Below are 19,335 nucleotides of genomic sequence, written 5' to 3'. Positions count from 1 at the left end.
CACCGTAGGCCTGGTTCAGCAGTGTTAGTTCTGTAGTGCAACCCTGGCCCAGACTGGGTAAACATCGCCATCTAGTGCACATTTAACTGTACGACAGGAAGACAAAGGGACCCTATTCACTAGCAGTGTTTCCCAACCAGGGGTACTTGGACTATCCACAGGGGGTCTTTGAGAAGACTCATGAGACCAGAGGGTTACTGGTAAAATGCACATGAGAGGGTCCTCTGGGTAACTGAAAAAGGTTGGGGACCACTGCCCTATACAGAGCAATAGTAATGGAGACTTTTTGTAGGCTCAAACTCCACCTCGGTTCATTGGACAAATCCTACGGGGAAATTAATGGAGTTTTTGTCGGGTTTTTGGATAAATTCCGACAATAAGGTCTGTGGTAAACACAGGCTTAGGAGATCTTATAGCCTACGTTTTATTATATGAGATAATCTTCATCAGCTAACGTCACTTTTTGTGAAATTTGAAGCATTTATGTAATCAGAAAAAGCCCATAAAGGCTTCATAATTCATAAAGCTCATGTTAACTGACTGATATTATCTCATAGAACAAAACATAAAGGCTTCATAATTCATAAAGGTCATGTTACCTGACTGATATTATCTCATAGAACAAAACATAAAGGCTTCATAATTCATAAAGGTCATGTTACCTGACTGATATTATCTCATAGAACAAAACATAAAGGCTTCATCATTCATAAAGGTCATGTTACCTGACTGATATTATCTCATAGAACAAAACATAAAGGCTTCATCATTCATAAAGGTCATGTTACCTGACTGATATTATCTCACAGAACAAAACATAAAGGCTTCATAATTCATAAAGGTCATGTTACCTGACTGATATTATCTCATAGAACAAAACATAAAGGCTTCATAATTCATAAAGGTCATGTTACCTGACTGATATTATCTCATAGAACAAAACATAAAGGCTTCATAATTCATAAAGGTCATGTTACCTGACTGATATTATCTCACAGAACAAAACATAAAGGCTTCATAATTCATAAAGGTCATGTTACCTGACTGATATTATCTCATAGAACAAAACGTATAAGATCTACTAAGTCTGTGTTTACCTCAGACCTTATTTTCAGCGTTTATCCCAAAACCCTAGTCTTTCCCCATTCATTTAGGCTACAAGCTGGCGAGCTCTATACAGTGCACACTACTTTATGGCACCCTTTCACAGTCATGGGGAGAATCTCAATTGCATTCTCCTCGCCCCTCTGACCTTCTCCTCCAATGGGTTTAGAGGAGGTGAAGAGAGAGAACGGGAGGAGTATACAATTGAGATTCTCCCAGAGGGTAACTGCATACATGGAGTGTGTCTGAAAGTGGTTGTTGCTAAAGAAGTGGGAGGAACAACAGAAGAGGGTGTATGGAAACTTAACAGCTAATTGGGCAGATTGGTTGCCACTCAAGACCATTTTGCATGGCTGCTTGCTGCTTCCTTGTAGCATTTTAGCTAAACCTAACCCTAACTCTTTTCTAATCTTAACCTCATTATCCTGATCTGCTAGGTTACTCATACAACCTGCCACGTTAATTATCCTAACCAGCCACGTTAATTATCCTAACCTTCCACGTTAATTATACTAACCATCTAAGTTAGTTCTCCTAACCTGACATGTTAATTATCCTAACCTGACATGTTAATTATCCTAACCTGACACATTAATTATCCTAACCTGACATGTTAATTATCCTAACCTGACACATTCATTATCCTAACCTGCCTAACCCGCTTAGCTAAAATGCAACAAGGAAGCAGCAAGCAGCCACGCAAAACGGTTTTGAGTGGCAACCAATCAACCCAATTAGCTGTTATGTTTCCATATATGTTATTCCACTTATGTTGATCCTCCCACTTATTTAGCAACACCCACCTTCAGACATCCATACTTGTGTCACGGTTTCGGTCGAGGCAGCTCCTTCTCCTTGTTCGGGCAGGCTTCGGCGGTCGTCGTCTCCGGAGTACTAGCTGCCACCGTTCGATGTTTCATGTTTGATTGGTTTTGCCTGTTTGTCACACCTGTTCATTGTTAAGTGTTCATTAGGCACCCTATTTAGTTCTCTTGTGTTTGGTCAGGTGTTGTGTGTAATTGTTCTATGTCACGTGTAGATGTTGGTCCGCTGTTCTGTGCTCTCTGTATTTCGTATTGTTTGAGAGAGTCCTGAACGTTGTGCGTATTTACTTTGGACTGTCCAGTGTACGCTTGTTTCGCCTGTGGCCTGTTGCCGTGTTGGCTTGTACTGTCGGACTTCACTAAAGACATTTGGTTTTTGAATCTCTGTGTCCTGCGTGTGATTCCACGTTCCCTCTACACTCAACCCTGACAACTTGTTTTTCCCTCTCCACTAATGAGGAGATTCTCAATTGCATAATCCTTGCGTCCTCACTCCTCTCTCCTCGACTCCTTCTCAAAACCCATTAGATGAGAAAGCCGGAGGGTTTCCCCTCTGACCTTCTCCAATGGGTTTAGAGAAGGAGGCGAGGAGAGAGAAGAGAGGACCCCATGAGTATCCACCTCATTTTCTAACGCTGTTGAAAACACTGACGCCAAACACGGAAAGAATGGATCCAACTTCCTCCGCGCTCACGCATTATTATAATTCATATGCGTTAGCCTGTTTCTGTTAGATGATACATCATGACAAAATAGAGAATATTACTGTTCTGCTAATGTTCCTGGACCTTCTAGGCTAAACTGCAGAGTAAAAACCCATAACTGATCCAAATCAGACAGGCTAGATGCAGTTATTTTGAAATTAATATGTATTCAAAACGCCTGGCTTTTGAACGGTTATTCAAATGACCTGGGCTATTCACTGCAGTTTACAGCCTAGACTAGAGTTGTGTACTCACTTGAAAACAATAATAACATTCTTCATTACATTGTGTTGATGTAGCTTAGGTAGAATACGTTTCTTGTCCCTAACAAACTGAAACAAAAGGGTAGGTTTTTCGAGCTAGGAGGGAGTTCTGTCTGACTCTGGCATCATAACTGAGAAGAATGGAATAAGGGATGCTTTTAATCATCATGTTACCTCGGCTGGCTTTTTATTTGAGAGAAACGGTGGTTTAGTTGACCCTGGTCAGCCAATCGACTGCTCTTCCCTCTGCCAGCCTCTAGCTGACTCAACGGTTGACCTGTCAACTTCTAGTCAATCTTTGTTTCATTTCAACTATTTACTATCTGTGATGTGCTAGATGTCTTGCTTAAGATTGATGTAAAAAAAAATAATCCACTGTGGCTGATATGCTTGATCCATTTCTACTGCAGTGCTCTGCCCCCCTGATTGCTGAATCATCAACCCGTAACCTGACAGTTATATCTGGTACTATCTCCAAGGTTTGGAAGGCGGCCCATGTACTCCCCCTTCACAAAGGTGGTGACCCCTTGTGACCTAAATAATTATCGCTCTATTTATAAACTTTTTTGCCTAGCTAAAATATTAGAATCCTTAATTAATTCTCAGCTAAGATGTATTCTAAATGTACATCAGTGGGGTTTTAGACCAGGTCATAGCACTATCTCTGCTGCATCCCTAGTTATAAATGATGTGGTTCACTGTAAGGATAGAAGGCAACATTGTGCTGCCCTCTTCATTGACCTGTCAAAGGCTGTTGATCACTCACTGCTAATTCAGAGGCTTGGCTCAATTGGCCTAGACCAGGCTGCATGTATCTGGTAAAAAAATGACTTGACAGATAGAACTCAATGTGTATCTACTGATGGTGTTAAATCAGGCGACAGTGTGCTTTAGGACCATGCGGAGGGTTCTGAGCAGTCGGTAGGCTGTTTGGAGTGTTTATCCAACTGGATAAAAACAAAAATGAATATAAATAAAGTTATGTCTCCCCCACTTCTAAAACCAAAGTTGCACCTATGCTGTTTACATTAACAATATTGACTTGTCTATAAAAAACTGTAACCTCCACTTGTATACAGTTGATAGTTGTTGTGTATGCTATTTCCCCCACGGTTGACCAGGCTCTATCTGAACTACAGTCTGCCTTCATGGAATTACAGAAATACTTTATTGACCTGAAATGAGCATTGAATGCAGGGAAAACTCAGTATATGTTGTTCTCTAGTGCACATCAAAATAACTGATTTAATGTACTTTGAATGGTGTCCATATTGATTGTGTCCCTGCTTATAAATATCTGGGAATCTGGATAGATGAAAAGCTGTCTTTTAAAAAGCATATTGATGAGTTAGTTAAGAAGCTGAGAATAGAAATGGGCTTCTTCTATAGAAACAGGTCCTGCCTCTCGCTAAACAGTAGAAAGCAGATTATTCAGTCAACGTTCCAATCGGTCCTAGACTATGGTGACATCATTTACATTTACATTTACGTCATTTAGCAGACGCTCTTATCGATTTACAAATTGGTGCATTCACCTTATAGCCAGTGGAACAACCACTTTACAATATGTTTTATTTAATTTTTTGGGGGGTGGGGTAAGGGGGGGTAGAAGGATTACTTTATCCTATCCCAGGTATTCCTTAAAGAGGTGGGGTTTCAAGTGTCTCTGGAAGGTGGTGAGTGACTCCGCTGTCCTGGCGTCGTGAGGGAGCTTGTTCCACCATTGGGGTGCCAGAGCAACGAACAGTTTTGACTGGGCTGAGCGGGAACTGTGCTTCCGCAGAGGTAGGTGTTTGAATGTTAAATAACGAGACAGAGGCATTGATGCGAGTAACCAGTCTTGTTCAGTATATTGCAATACATCCGGGTATCTCAAGTACACCGGTAAAACACTGGAGTTGCAGTAATGAACATTTACCAACAGATGGCATCAATGTGCCATCTTCCACCCATAACATCTTCCCTTTTATAAAATAGGACAGGAGCTGTCAATTCACTAACAAAACAAACCTAGTAGTAATTTCCAACATGAACAGTTAAGTATTTTTTTTATATTAACCACTTAACACATTTTGATACTCTCTTCACTTTTATCTCTGTCTGTCAACAATCCCTAATGGGAAACCTACAGATTAAGTCTTTTTGGTGGCTGGGACAGACGCCCGCAGCGTGAAAAGACAGGGGGCTTGTCTGCGTGGACTGCGGGCTCCCGCACAGGCGTGTCACCTGACTGTCTAAGGGGAGTATTGATGGGCGAGGGAGTGGCCGACCTGTGATCCCCTGGCTCTTCGCCCAGTGCCTCAGGCCCCATGTGACTTGCTGGGGTTCCGTCTTTTGTCATGCGACCCCTATGACCATCAGAGTTCTGAGTAGATGCTGGCTCAGCAATCCGAAGGTCAACCCTGTTACGACGGTACAGTGATCCATTCACTTCGACCAAGTAGGAGCGTGGTGCCACTTTCTGTACACAGGATCCGAGTCTCCAGAGGCCCGTCCGGTCCCCTGGTAGTGGCTTCATTCGCACCGTTTCACCCACCCTGAGCTCAGGTAAGTCTTTTGCTGATTTGTCGTAGATGAACTTGGAGACCTGTCTTCTGTGACGTAGCTTCACCAGCACGTCTGTCACCACACATGGCTCCAGGAGAGTGCTTGCTACTGGCAGAGCTGCTTTTAAACGCCGTGCCATGAGGCGCTGGGCCGGGCTGCTATCCATGCCTTCTGTCGGGGTATTGCGCCATTGCAGGATTGCTTTCCAGGCATCTTTGCCCTCTCGCAGAGCTTTTTTGCAGAGGTTCTTTGCAATTTTGACTGCCGACTCAGCCTTCCCATTAGCTTTTGGGTGTCGTGGTGATGAAGTGACGTGCTCGAATTCCCATTCTGCAGCAAATTTTCGGAACTCACATCCGGAGAATTGGGGTCCATTATCTGAAATTACCCTATCTGGCTGGCCATAGCGGGCAAACTGAGCCTTGCAGCGTTTGATCGTTGTCTCTGCTGAGAGGTCGGGGAGGAGGTCAATCTCCCAGAAGTCTGAGTAATGATCAACTACCAGCAGAAAGTCTTTGCCACTGTGCTGGAAGAGATCTAGACTTACTATCTGCCAGGGGCGCATTGGTAGCTCGTGGGACATCATCGTCTCTCTCTGTTGCTCAATGGCATATTCGTTGCAGATTGTGCATTTACTGACATAGTCTTTGATTTGACTCTGCATTCCTGGCCAATACAGTGTGTCACGTGCTTGTCTGTAACAGGCCTCACCTCCTATGTGACTTGAGTGCACGCGCGCCAACATCTCAGGGCGCAGAGACCGGGGAATAACGACTCTCTGACCCTTGAATATTACTCCGTTTTGAACACTGAGCTCTTCTTTGACTGGCCAATATTCTCTGGTGGCTAAAGCAGTTTCTTCCTTGCAGTCGGGCCAGCCCATCAGAATCACAGACCTCAATGCCTGGAGTTGCTCGTCCCTGTCTGTGTGCTGTCTGATTTGTATAAGGCGCTGGTCCGTAACATTGAGGTAGTCAGCCTGGTTGATGTGTTCAACATCCACTTGCTCTGTTTGTAAGCTGCACACTGCGTGTTGTTCATGCATGGAGCGTGTGTGAGTGCCTGATGCAGTAGCCCTGCTAAGCGTGTCACTCACATACATCTCTGGCCCTGGCTTATACACCACCTTGAGGTTGTAGTTTTGTAGGGCCAGTAGCATGCTCTGCAGTCGTTTCGGGGCATTCAGGAGAGGCTTGCTGAATATAGCAATAAGGGGCTTGTGATCTGTCTCTGCGGTAATATTGTCACGCCCGTACAGGTAGTGGTGGAAGCGTTGGCATGCAAACACAATGCTGAGGCACTCCTTCTCTATCTGGGCATAGTTCTGCTCTGTTGGAGTGAGTGCCCTAGAGGCGAATGCCACAGGCTGGCCCTCTTGCATGAGGCAACAGCCCAGTCCATACTGGCTTGAGTCACTCTGAATCGTGACAGGTTTTGACACATCGTAGTATCGCAGTACAGGTGTCTGGGTGACCAGTTGTTTTATTTCCCTCACCGCTGTGTCATGTTTTGGGAGCCAATGCCAGATGGTGTCCTTGTCCATGAGCCTCCTTAGTGGTTCACACACTTCAGAGAGCCGTGGTAGGAACTTGGCCAGGTAGGTGACGAATCCGACGAAGCGCTGCACTGCCTTCACGTCAGATGGGTGGGGCATATCCAAGACAGCCTTCACTTTTTCTGGATCCGCCTTCAATCCGGTGGAGGACAAGATGTGTCCATGAAAGCGAACCTCTGGCACTTTAAACTGAAGCTTTTTTATGCTTAGCCTTAGCTTGACCTGTCTGCATCTGGCCATCAGGGCCAGCAGCTTGGCGTCATGGTCACATTCTGCCTCCTCATCACTGTCCCCACAGCCCACTACGAGGATGTCATCTGCTATGGGTTCCACGCCGCTGAGTCCCATCAACAGCTCGTGCTGTTTCCGCTGATACACCTCTGGAGCCACGGAGACACCAAACGGGAGCTTCAACCACCTCTTCCTGCCCCAGGGTGTCCAAAAGGTGGTCATGTAGCTGCTGGGCTCGTCAAGCTTGCACTGCAGGAAGGCATCTCTGGCGTCCACGAGCGTGAAGACTCTGGCCTTTGGGAGCTTGTAAAGAACATCCTCCAACGTGGGCATAATGTAATGTGAACGTCTCAGAGCCCGGTTGAGGTGTTTAGGATCTATGCATATCCGTAGCTTGTCTGGTTTCTTGACGATAACCATATTACTTATCCAGTCTGTAGGCTCGGTGACGGATATGATGTGGCCATCTGCTTCGTATTTGTCAAGCTGAGCCTTTGTAGCTGCTTTCATGGCCACTGGTACATTGCGAGGTGCACACTGGACAGGCTGGATTGCTGCATCCAACTCAAAGTGGACTTCGCCGGGAACTGACTCGACTGGTGCGTTGAAGACATCATGGTACTTGCTTAAGAGAGTCTCCTTGCTCAGGGGCCCAGCCTGGACTTTGTCTATAATGTTAAGATCAGCTGGGATGGTGAAGTTAATAAGCCCAAGGCGCTCGCATGTAGAACCTGACAGTAATGGCTGTTGACTAGCCTCAACTATTTCAAACTCAAGAGTGTGTTTCTGGCCACGTAAAACACACTCTGTCACAAACAGGCCTAAAGAGGTCATGAACTGGCCTGAATACAGTTTCAGCTTGGTGCTACTCTGTGTGAGTTTGTCTCTGGGCGCGAGCCTCCTTTATCTTTAAGGCTCATAACGTTACATGTGGCCCCTGAATCTAGCTGGCATTGCTGTGGTTTATTATTAAGTAGCAGAGTGACAAACCATTTTTTTCCTTTTGCCCTTACTGCCCCTATGCACTCGCTAGCATACATCCTCTGTGCTGTTGTTCCCTTCAACTGTGTTTATTTCAATGGAGTGCACTTTACCCTCCTTTCTCTTGCTTTTCATGCAGGCCCTTGCGAAGTGATTAGCTGTACCACAGGATTTGCATATTTTTCCATAGGCTGGGCAGTGTTCTTTTCCTCGTACATGAGAAATGCCACAATATCGACATGCATTGGGGTTGTCTACTGCAGAGTTGGCTGTAGTATTAGCATTAGCTGTGGCAAAAGGGAATTTCTTTATTGGCTGCCTGAATGTAGCATTGACATTGTCCATATGTTGCCTTTCTAGCTCCATGGACCTTATCTGTATATCCGTAAGCTCTGCTGCACGGCATGTCTCCACTGCCAAGACTAGTGTCAGGTCACGTTCTCTCAGCAAACGTCTGCGGGTGCCCTCATTAGTTATGCCAAGCACTATCTTGTCTCTGATCAGTTCATCTCTTAAAGCACCATAGTCACATGTAGCTGCCTTTTCCCTTAGCTTAGTGACAAAGCTGTCAATGGACTCCCCGTCCTCCTGTTTGCAACAACCGAAGACATAACGCTCGTAGATAATGTTCTTTGCTGGCTTAAAGTAAAGTTCGAGAGCATCAAGAATAGCTGTAGCGTTACCTTGCTGAGCTGCTGTTAGGTTCAGGTTGTGTTTGTATACGTGTCGGCATTCTGCTCCCATTATAGTCCTCAAAGTGGCAGCCACTACCTCATCGTCCTTTTCCCGAAGTCCCGTTGCTAGTGCATAGTCCTCCCATTCACCTCTAAACGTATCCCAGTTTGTGCTCCAATCTCCGCTGAGCTTCATAACGGCGGGAGGGGAAATGTTAGCTGCCATGTCTAAACGGTGCTAACAACACTGAAGCTAACTAGCAAACTCAATCTAGTTAAGGACAATTCCGGAGAAGTTTTACTCAACTAAGCTTTTTAAAACCAGAACAGGTGACTCTAATTTGCGGAAAGCATGGTTAGTTATCCGACTCTGACACCATGTTTGAATGTTAAATAACGAGACAGAGGCATTGATGCGAGTAACCAGTCTTGTTCAGTATATTGCAATACATCCGGGTATCTCAAGTACACCGGTAAAACACTGGAGTTGCAGTAATGAACATTTACCAACAGATGGCATCAATGTGCCATCTTCCACCCATAACAGTAGGGGGGCCAGCAGGCCAGATGTGGATGAACGCAATGCCCTCGTTTGGGTGTAGGGACTGATCAGAGCCTGAAGGTACGGAGGTGCCGTTCCCCTCACAGCTCCGTAGGCAAGCACCATGGTCTTGTAGCAGATGCGAGCTTCAACTGGAAGCCAGTGGAGTGTGCGGAGGAGCGGGGTGACGTGAGAGAACTTGGGAAGGTTGAACAGAGGGGAGAGGTGCGCTTGTGAAGTTGGAAAACATTTTGTGTACGTTTTTTTCCCCGAATTGGTTTTAACTGCACTCTACTTTACTTACCTTAACAAAATAAGATGTATAGTTGAATATTTTAGAAATGAGTCGTCTCAATTCGCTTGCTGCTTGGCTGTATTGACGAAGGTTCCAGTGCCACTGGCAGTGGCTTCGGGAGCTGCTTGGGTTCGTCGGATCGGGAGCTGGAGAGGACAGTTTAGTCTGAGGTCATTTAAGGGCTTCGGGGACACTGGACATCGTTTTTCGGAAGCATGCAGGGCACTTTCTGCCTATTGGATTATAAATAGTCAACTGTTGGTTTCAAGGGCTTTCTACCGTGATAACTGTGGGGTTAGACTGTTTGTTTTTTTGTTTTTTGTCTCTTTGGTTTTTCTTTAGCGAGTTTAGTCATACCAGGTTTATTATGTACTGAGTGGACCTTTTCACCATACTTTTACTCTATGGATTTATCTGAGCCTGTGGTGATAGGGTTACATCAACATTATAAATATGGTGGAAACTCCCACTAGTCCATGCCTCCACCAATCCAATGCTTTTAGATTATGGGAAGTAGTGAACAAGTGCACACTTCAGGAGAAAGGAGATATTATTGGGACACACTCAGATGCTCTGTTAATCAACCACATTGGTCTACCACAAGGCTTCCTTGGTTCAAACTGTCAGATTATTGTTATAATGTTGTTTGTAGTATAGAGATAATGATGTTATTGATTATCAATGTTATGATATTGATTATGATGTAGAGTATTGTTATGATGTTGTTGGTAGTATATAGATAATTATGTTATTGATTACAAAAATGCGAGGGGTGTATTCAGTTTTGTGAGATACTGTATGTTAGAGCAGGAGTAGGGGGGGTAGAAGTTAGAGGTCTGTTACCTGAGTCAAGATCAACAGGAGGGAGGGAGGGAGAGGGAGAGGGAGGGAGGGAGGGAGAGGGAGAGGGAGGGAGGGAGGGAGAGGGAGAGGGAGGGAGGGAGGGAGGGAGGGAGGGAGGGAGGGAGGGAGGGAGGGAGGGAGAGGGAGAGGGAGAGAGAGAGAGGTTAAATTAACATCAACAGACTAACATGCAGTCAACTGAATATCTTTTCATCACTGACTTCTAACCAGTAATGTCATCACAACCAGTAACCTTTTCCACTCTTCCACTTTTGGTCCGGCTCAGCTTGACCTCTGACCTCTGAAATGAATGATTTCAAAAACAGACAAAGCAAAGGTATTAAATTAGATATAAACTCATCTGCAAAGAGAGTTACACATTTCCATGGAAAGGGAATGTACACTAAATGACCAAAAGTATGTGGACACCTGCTTGTCAAACATCTCATTCCAAAGTCATGACCATTAGTATGAAGTTGGTCCCCCTTTGCTGCTATGACAGCCTCCACTGTTCAGAGAAGGCTTTCCACTAGATGTTGGAACATTGCTGCAGGGACCTGCTTCCATTCAGCCACAAGAGCATTAGTGAGGTAATGTTAAATATACATTGCTGCGTGGATTTTTTCCTTTGGACTGCCAGATGGTGAAGCGTGATTCATTACTCCAGAGAACACGTTTTCAATGCTCCAGAGTCCAATGGCGGCGGGCTTTACACCACTCCAGCCGATGCTTGGCATTGCTCATGGTGATCTTAGGCTTTTGTTCGGTTGCTCAACCATGGAAACCCATTTCATGAAGCTCCCAACTAACAGTTCTTGTGCTGACGTTGCTTCCAGAGGCAGTTTGGAACTCGTAGTGAGTGTTGCAACCGAGGACAGACGGTTTTTACACGCTACCCTCTTCAGCACTCGGCGGTCCCGTTCTGTGAGCTTGTGTGGCCTACCACTTCACGCTGAGCCGTTGTTGCTCCTAGACGTTTCCCTTCACAATAACAGAACTTACAGTTGACCGAGGCAGCTCCAGCAGGGCAGACATTTTACTAAATTACTTGTTGGAAAGGTGGCATCCTGTGACGGTGCCACGTTGAAAGTCAATGAGGTCTTCAGTATGGGCCATTCTACTGCCAATGTTTGTCTATGGAGATTGCATGGCTGTGTGCTCGATTTTATACACCTGTCAGGAAGGGGTGTGGCTGAAATAGAATCCACTAATTTGAAGGGGTGTCCACATACTTTTGTATCTATAGTGTGTGTACACACGTGTGTTGTTGCATCATACCATCGATAAGCCTATCTTCCCCATCACATCATGAAAGGTCATGTTGATGTTCATTTAACCTCTGCCTCTCTCTCTCTCTCTCTCTCTCTCTAGATATCCAGGCTCAAAGCATCAGTCCACCAGGTAGGTAGAGTATACATCTACAGTGATTATAGCAGTTCAATATTAGTCAACTTTATTATCCCACATGGAGAAATTCATGTGTCCATACACACCATTCTAAAACCCAATAACAAGTACTGTTTCATGGAACTACTAATACTTGTCAACCACAAAGCATTACTGCTGTTAGAATAACAGAAGCCCTGTCATAATCTGTCCTCACCACTGTGTTTTCCTCTCTGCTGTTTACAGCTGAATACTCAGTCAGACTGGTGAATGGGACCACTTCCTGTTCTGGGACAGTGGAAGTATTTTATGAAGGAGAGTGGTCAGTTCTATGTAGTGGGTGGTGGACCATGAGTGAGACTAAGGTTGTGTGTAGAGAGCTGGGCTGTGGGAATGCTATAGCTGAATCTACAGGACCTCTGGTTGAAGATGGAAGAGGAGGAGCCACACTAAGGGGTTGCAGTGGAAATGAGTCTACTATTAGAGAGTGTGACATCATAGGAAGAGGACCTGTTGACTGTTATGGTGGATATTATCATGTGATCTGTTCAGGTAAGACACTGGTAATATTGAGATTTAATTTGTACATTATACAAGATTAGCATATATCATGTTTTATGTGTTTTTTCATTTAAAGAGGGAGAGATGTTAGATGTATTTAAACATTATATTTGTGTTTGTCATATTCATTTATGGGAGATGTGCATGGGCAGATCATTGTAGTTCAGATGTTACTGAAGTGAAGCTGCCTGATGGATGTCCAGCTGTTTATTTTCTATAAAGTGAAGTGAACTTATTCCTGTCTCCTGCCTGCATTATTCCCAACCCTGTCCTGAGTGACTAAGAACCCATTTCTACCTCTTACAGTATCAAACATAGCAACCTACAATCTTTTATCCAACATATTTGTGTTTAGTCCTTGACAGTGTCATCAACAAAACGGATTGAATGTTCAACCAACTGTTTTTCTCCAGAGTCTGTGCAGCTTGTGGTTGGAGCTGGCTTCTGCTCTGGGAGACTGGAGGTGAAGTCCAATCAGTCCTGGGCCTCAGTGTGTGAAGCTGACTTTGACCAGCAGGATGCAGAGGTAGTCTGTGGGGAGCTTGGCTGTGGGGCTCCTGCAGCTCTACAGGGGGGGCTCTATGGAGAAGGTGAGGGTCAGACCTGGGATAAAGAGTTCCAGTGTAAAGGCAATGAGTCCCTTCTCCTGGACTGTGACACATCAGACAGAAAAAACACCTGCCTACCTGGTAATGCTGTTGGACTCACCTGCTCAGGTAAGAAACAGTTTGTCACTCAATCAACATTGTTTCTCGCCTGGAGTGAAGAATATGAGAGGCAATATATAGTGGGCTCCAAAATTACTGGCACCCCTGTCTGGCAATGCACAAACAATACTTACAGAAATATAAACACTATAATTATAGAGAGAAACTGAAAATACCAACATGTGAGAAATACTGTATTATATTAATGTTCCAATGGAACCCACCAAAATCATTTATTGATTAAATAAAAAATCAATGTCCTCCAAATCAAGGTTTCACAATTAATTGCACCCTTAAAGATTATTGTAAATAACATCTACCAAAATTAAACCAGTGTTAAGTGAATATTTTAATCTCAATGGTTGAACTCAACTATTTCAGTGTCTCTGTGCGTCTCCCAAAAGGTTGTAATGCTTTTGGATCAAGAAACGGACAGAGTCCCGGTCTGCATAGTCAGGCCTTTATTCATTGAGAATTCTGTTCATCACAATTTCAGAGTCCATCTTTTATACTCACACGTCATACAAAAACCCCACCCCTTTTAGGCGGGCTGTTTTCCTCTGCTCTCCTAACCATCAGGTCACACACACATGTTCTTATCATAGGCTGCATTCCTTAGTTATCGCCGCCCTCATACTCCTTAAAAAGCCTAACCGTTTCTCTCCTCCCTTAATTGGGAGGCCTCTTTATCTTGGTTTCCCAGTTGTCTGTAGCCAGTTCTCCTTGTCCTTTGTTGTCTGGTCTAACTCTTAATCACATTGCTAAATAGTAGCTCAATGTCATAGTCTTTACTGGTCCTACACTCACACATTCTAACACATTTCACACAGTTTCAGGGTGTAATAATTAGTCATTAATAATTATTCTATCAACCAGGAATTAAATTCCACTTATTTAAGTGTATCTAAGTCTTAAGGAACTATATTGAGCCATTACATCACTTCCTGTTTCACTAGGATATAAAAATGAGGTAACACGCATACAATATCCCTTTGTCATTCAACACCATGAAGAAAACAAAATAACTGGCAGTTCAAAAGAGACAGATGGACGTAGACCTTCATAAATCTGGTAATGGCTACAAGAAGATCCACAAATGATTGAATATACCACTGAGCACTGTCAGGGCAATTATTAAAAAATAAAAAAGATATGGAACAGTTGAAAACCTCACGGTAGAGGACGCAAATGCATTTTGCCCCCCAGGATAGGGAGGAGGATGGTGAGAGAAGCAACAAAATCCCCAAGAATCACTGTGAAAGAATTGCAGGCCTTGGTGGCGTCTTGGGGTCACCAGGTTTCAAAAAGCACCATCAGACGCCACCTCCACAACCACAGGCTCTTTGGAAGGTTTGCCAGAAGAAAGCCCTTTCCGACCCCAAGACACAGACGCAAGCGCTTGGAGTTTGCCAAACGTCATTTAAATTATGACTGGAAGAAGGTGCTCTGGTCAGGTGAGACCAAAATTGAACGTTTTGGTCAGATACAGCATCGACATGTTTGGCGTCGAAACAGAGATGCATACAAGGAGAGTCACCTCATACCCACGGTGAAATATAGTGGTGGGTCAGTGATGATTTGGGGCTGTTTTAATTCCAGAGGTCCAGGGGCACTGGATGGCATAATGAATTCCACCAAGTATCAGGCAATTTCGGCTGACAATCTAGTTTTCTCTGCCAGAAGGCTGGGACTTGGCCGTAGGTGGAGTTTCCAACAAGACAATGACCCAAAACATACCTCAAGATTCACACAGAAATGGTTCTGTGACAACAAAATCAATGTTCTGCCAAGGCCATCTCAGTCGCCGGACCTCAATCCAATCAAAAATCTGTGGGCTGAGTTGAAGAGGGCAGTAATAAGTGCAAACCCAAGAATGTGAAGGATCTTGAAAGGATCTGCATAGAGGAATGGTCCAAAATCCCTCCAAATGTGTTCCTTAACCTTGTCAAAGATTACAGGAAAAGACCCCATGCTATTATCCTTGCCAGAGGTGGTTGCACTAAGTACTAAATGAGGAGTGCCAATAATTATGAAACCTTGATTTTGGCAACATTTATTTTGTATTAAATAATTGCATGATTTTGGTTGGTTCCATTGAAACAATAATAAAGTACAATATTGTTTATATTTTTTTAAGTATTGTTTGTGCAGTCAGGGGTGCCAGTAATTTTGGAGCCCACTGTAGATGTGTTTTAGTGAGAAAATAGTAAGATTACTGTCTCTCTCTCTTCTTTTCTCAGAGCCTGATGATGTGAGGCTGGTGGGAGGAGGCAGTCGCTGTGCTGGTGGAGTGGAGCGGTACGACCAGGGAGAGTGGAGGACTGTGGGAGCTGAAGACAGGGACAAGGAGGCTGTAGCTGCAGTAGTGTGTAGACAGCTGGGTTGTGGCTCCACTGTTTCAGTTCTACCTGGAAACACCACTAGAGGGAATGGAGTTTACTGTTCTGGGTCTGAGCCTTCACTGAGGGAGTGTTGGAGAATAAATCTCCTTCCTGGACTCACAGTGATCTGCTCAGGTAATATCAAGATATTATAGTTATATTCAACTGATTTCCTTCATTCATACAACTTCCTCTGCACCGCTCACGATGACTGTTTAGCTTGTCAGTCTGCTTTGCAAAATAAATCACTCAGTCAAGTAGGAATCAAATACAACTTAAATATCCCAGAATACTTTTGTATTTGAGTGTTATCTCAGTGAACGTCTCTACTCACTACCACTGTCACATGTCATGTTATTGTCATATCTAAATGAGGAAAGTAGTTGAGGAGCTACGTTTTCTTTTTCTCTCCTCTTGATCCAGATGTCCTGCTTCAGCCTGATATCAACATATGTTGTCTCAGTGACTGTAGGCCCACTACTCATGTTGCCCTGTGAGGGAGGGTGGCTAGCACTGTTACATGCTGATGTTATTGTCATGTCTATAGGAAACTAGTTGAAGAGGTTTTTCTTGTTCTCTTTAATTGTTACAGATCTCCTGGTCCAGCCTGATATCTTCCTGACTGACTCAATGGGAGGGATCTCCAGGGGCCAGCAGGGGCCTGAAGTTTTTAGGGGCTACAACTTCACCATCACCTGCTCCACTCAGCCACAGTACCCAGGAGGCTCCTTCCTCCTCACGTTCACCGGCTCCAACAGAACCCAGACCCAGCCAGCTGTCAATCACTCTGCTGCCTTCCTCTTCCCTGCTGCAGATGGCTCCCACCAAGGGAACTACAGCTGTGTTTATGACAATTATGTTTTCTCTCATAACTTCTCCTCTGAAAGTGAGCTCCTCTCCCTCACCGTCACAGGTAACTGAACATGATCCAGACTTATAACTTTGTCATTGACAGATTTCCCACAGATCTATGTGATGATGATCAGTCCCCTCATCAAAGGTGTTTCTGTTTTCAGCCTCTCCTCTGCCAGCCTTCATCATCAGACACGTTGTAGTGCTGCTAATCCTACTGACAGCCATCACCACCATCTACCTGTACTACAAGGTAAAGACATTTACTCAGACGTTACAAGTCATTTAAATGTTTGTGTCTTTGAGCAGGGTTCAGATTCTACATTGGTCTATATCTGTGTTTAAGGTGTGTGATTAACCAGATGTGTATCTTTGACTTGTGTTGCACTATCTTGGGTTTGTTCTTCTGTACTGAGAACGAGAGACGCGTGAGCACACACAGAGAACGAGAGACAGACACACACACACACACACACACACAGAGAACGAGAGACAGACACACACACACACACACACACACACACACACAGAGAGAACGAGAGACCGGGATTTTAATAATAGCTGAAAAGTTCAGAATTAGTTTATCTTTCTAGAACCTTGGAAGACATCTAAAAAGAGTGACAGCAACCACCATGATTCCTTTTAGTTTGTTTTTTTGCAACCATGGTAACATGGGGTTTTGGGTAACATGGGGTTTTGGTAACATGGGGTTTGGGTAACATGGGGTTTTGGGTAACATGGGGTTTTGGTAACATGGGGTTTTGGTAACATGGGGTTATGGTAACATTGGGTTTTGATTATTTTTAGAGAGTAGCTCAATTACGTCTGTTTTGTGTTCCAGAATGTATTGCTGCTTTTAGCTTTTGTCTTTATGTCTTTATCTTATTTAGTGTTTCTCTTATATTCTTTATCTTGAAGTGTTTCCATTATTAGTCCATGACTGACTCACTCACTCACTCTTGGTGCTGTGTCTCCCTAGACCACCAGGAGGCAGAAGAGAGTCAACAGGGTGAGCAGCATGGATCTTTATGTTGATGCCAATGCCATGGAGATGGTCTCTCTGAGCTCCAGAGCTGAAGCTGGACCGGGAGAGGAGAGAGCAGCCCAGGGGACTGAGTAGGAGTAGAATGATGCTGACCCTACATGCTGATCTTAGGTCAGTTTTGTGTTTTAAATCTATGGTCAGCAGTGGACTGGTGTTTAAAATGTGGCAGCAAACCTTAAGTGGTTCTAATTTTAATAACATGTTCAGAATTAGTTTATCTTTTTATAACCTTGGAAGAAATCTAAAAGGAGTGATTGTAACCACTATTATTAATTTTTGTTTGTTTTGTACCACCATGGTACCATGGGGTTTGGGTAACATGGGGCTTGGGTAACATGGGGTTTTGGGTAACATGGGGGTTTGGGTAACATGGGGTTTTGGGTAACATGGGGGTTTGGGTAACATGGGGTTTTGGGTAACATGGGGTTTTGGGTAACATGGGGTTTTGGGTAACATGGGGTTTTGGTAACATGGGGTTTTGGGTAACATGGGGTTTTGATTATTTTTAGAGAGTAGCTCAATTACGTCTGTTTTGTGTTCCAGAATGTATTGCTGCTTTTAGCTTTTGTCTTTATGTCTTTATCTTATTTAGTGTTTCTCTTAGATTCTTTATCTTGAAGTGTTTCCATTATTAGTCCATGTATTATTATAATCATCTGTTCATTCTTTGTATTTTGAAACATCTGAATAAAGGGGCCATCTTTTTCTCAAGTCATTTTAGTTTGTTGTTGGGGATTGTTTTGTTGCTGTTGTTTACCTCTCATGATGTTATTGATTATACATTTTATGATATTGACTGATGTAGATTATTGTTATGTTGTTAGTAGTATATAGATAATGATGTTATTGATTATAAATGTTATGATATTGATTAGGATGTAGATTATTGTTATGATGTTAGTAGTATATAGATAATGATGTTATTCTCTTATGATCTGTGGGTTAGAGAGAAAGTATAGTACTTAGTTCAGGTCTGATATACATTAAATTGTGAATATGCTGTGTGCAAATCAATCAATTAATCAAATTAAAGTAAATAAATATGGTAATATATATCAATGATCTCGAAGGTATTGTTGAGAAGTGTTTATTTCATATTTGTGATGTGAGTGCAGATTATGTTGATGTTATGTTATTTACCCTTTACAGATAAAGACCTGTTGCTCTCTAAACTGCCATGTAATCACTGAATGCTTTTAATAAACTCACAGGCTGTCAGTCTTGTGTGATTTATCTCTTGGAAAGACTACAACATACAGTATGAATTAACTGAGATCAGTCTTGTGTGATTTCTCTCTTGGAAAGACTACAACATACAGTATGAATTAACTGAGATCAGTCTTGTGTGATTTCTCTCTTGGACAGACTACAACATACAGTATGAATTAACTGAGATCAGTCTTGTGTGATTTCCAACCAAGTTTTTCACACATATGATAATGATAGTAGATAGCTGGATGGAAGCAGTGTAGAAAAAGTGTCATACTTGAGTAAAAGAAAAGATACCTTCATAGAAAATGACTCAAGTAAAAGTGAAAGTCACCCAGTAAAACATTTGGTTTTAAATATACTTCATGATCAAGAAAAAAATTATATATTTTATTTCAAATTCCGTATATTAAGCAAACCAGGCAGGCAGCACGTTTTTTGGGGAAGTGTGTTCCACTACTAACAGAGGAACAAGGGGAAGTGTGTTCCACTACTAACAGAGGAACAGGGGGAAGCGTGTTTCACTACTAACAGAGGAACAGGGGGAAGTGTGTTCCACTACTAACAGAGGAACAAGGGGAAGAGTGTTCCACTACTAACAGAGGAACAGGGGGAAGTGTGTTCCACTACTA

This window comes from Coregonus lavaretus (genome assembly GCF_964263955.1).
Source record: "Coregonus lavaretus genome assembly, contig: HAP1_SCAFFOLD_842, whole genome shotgun sequence".
Taxonomy (NCBI): domain Eukaryota; kingdom Metazoa; phylum Chordata; class Actinopteri; order Salmoniformes; family Salmonidae; genus Coregonus; species Coregonus lavaretus.
This window is presented reverse-complemented; position numbering follows the sequence as displayed.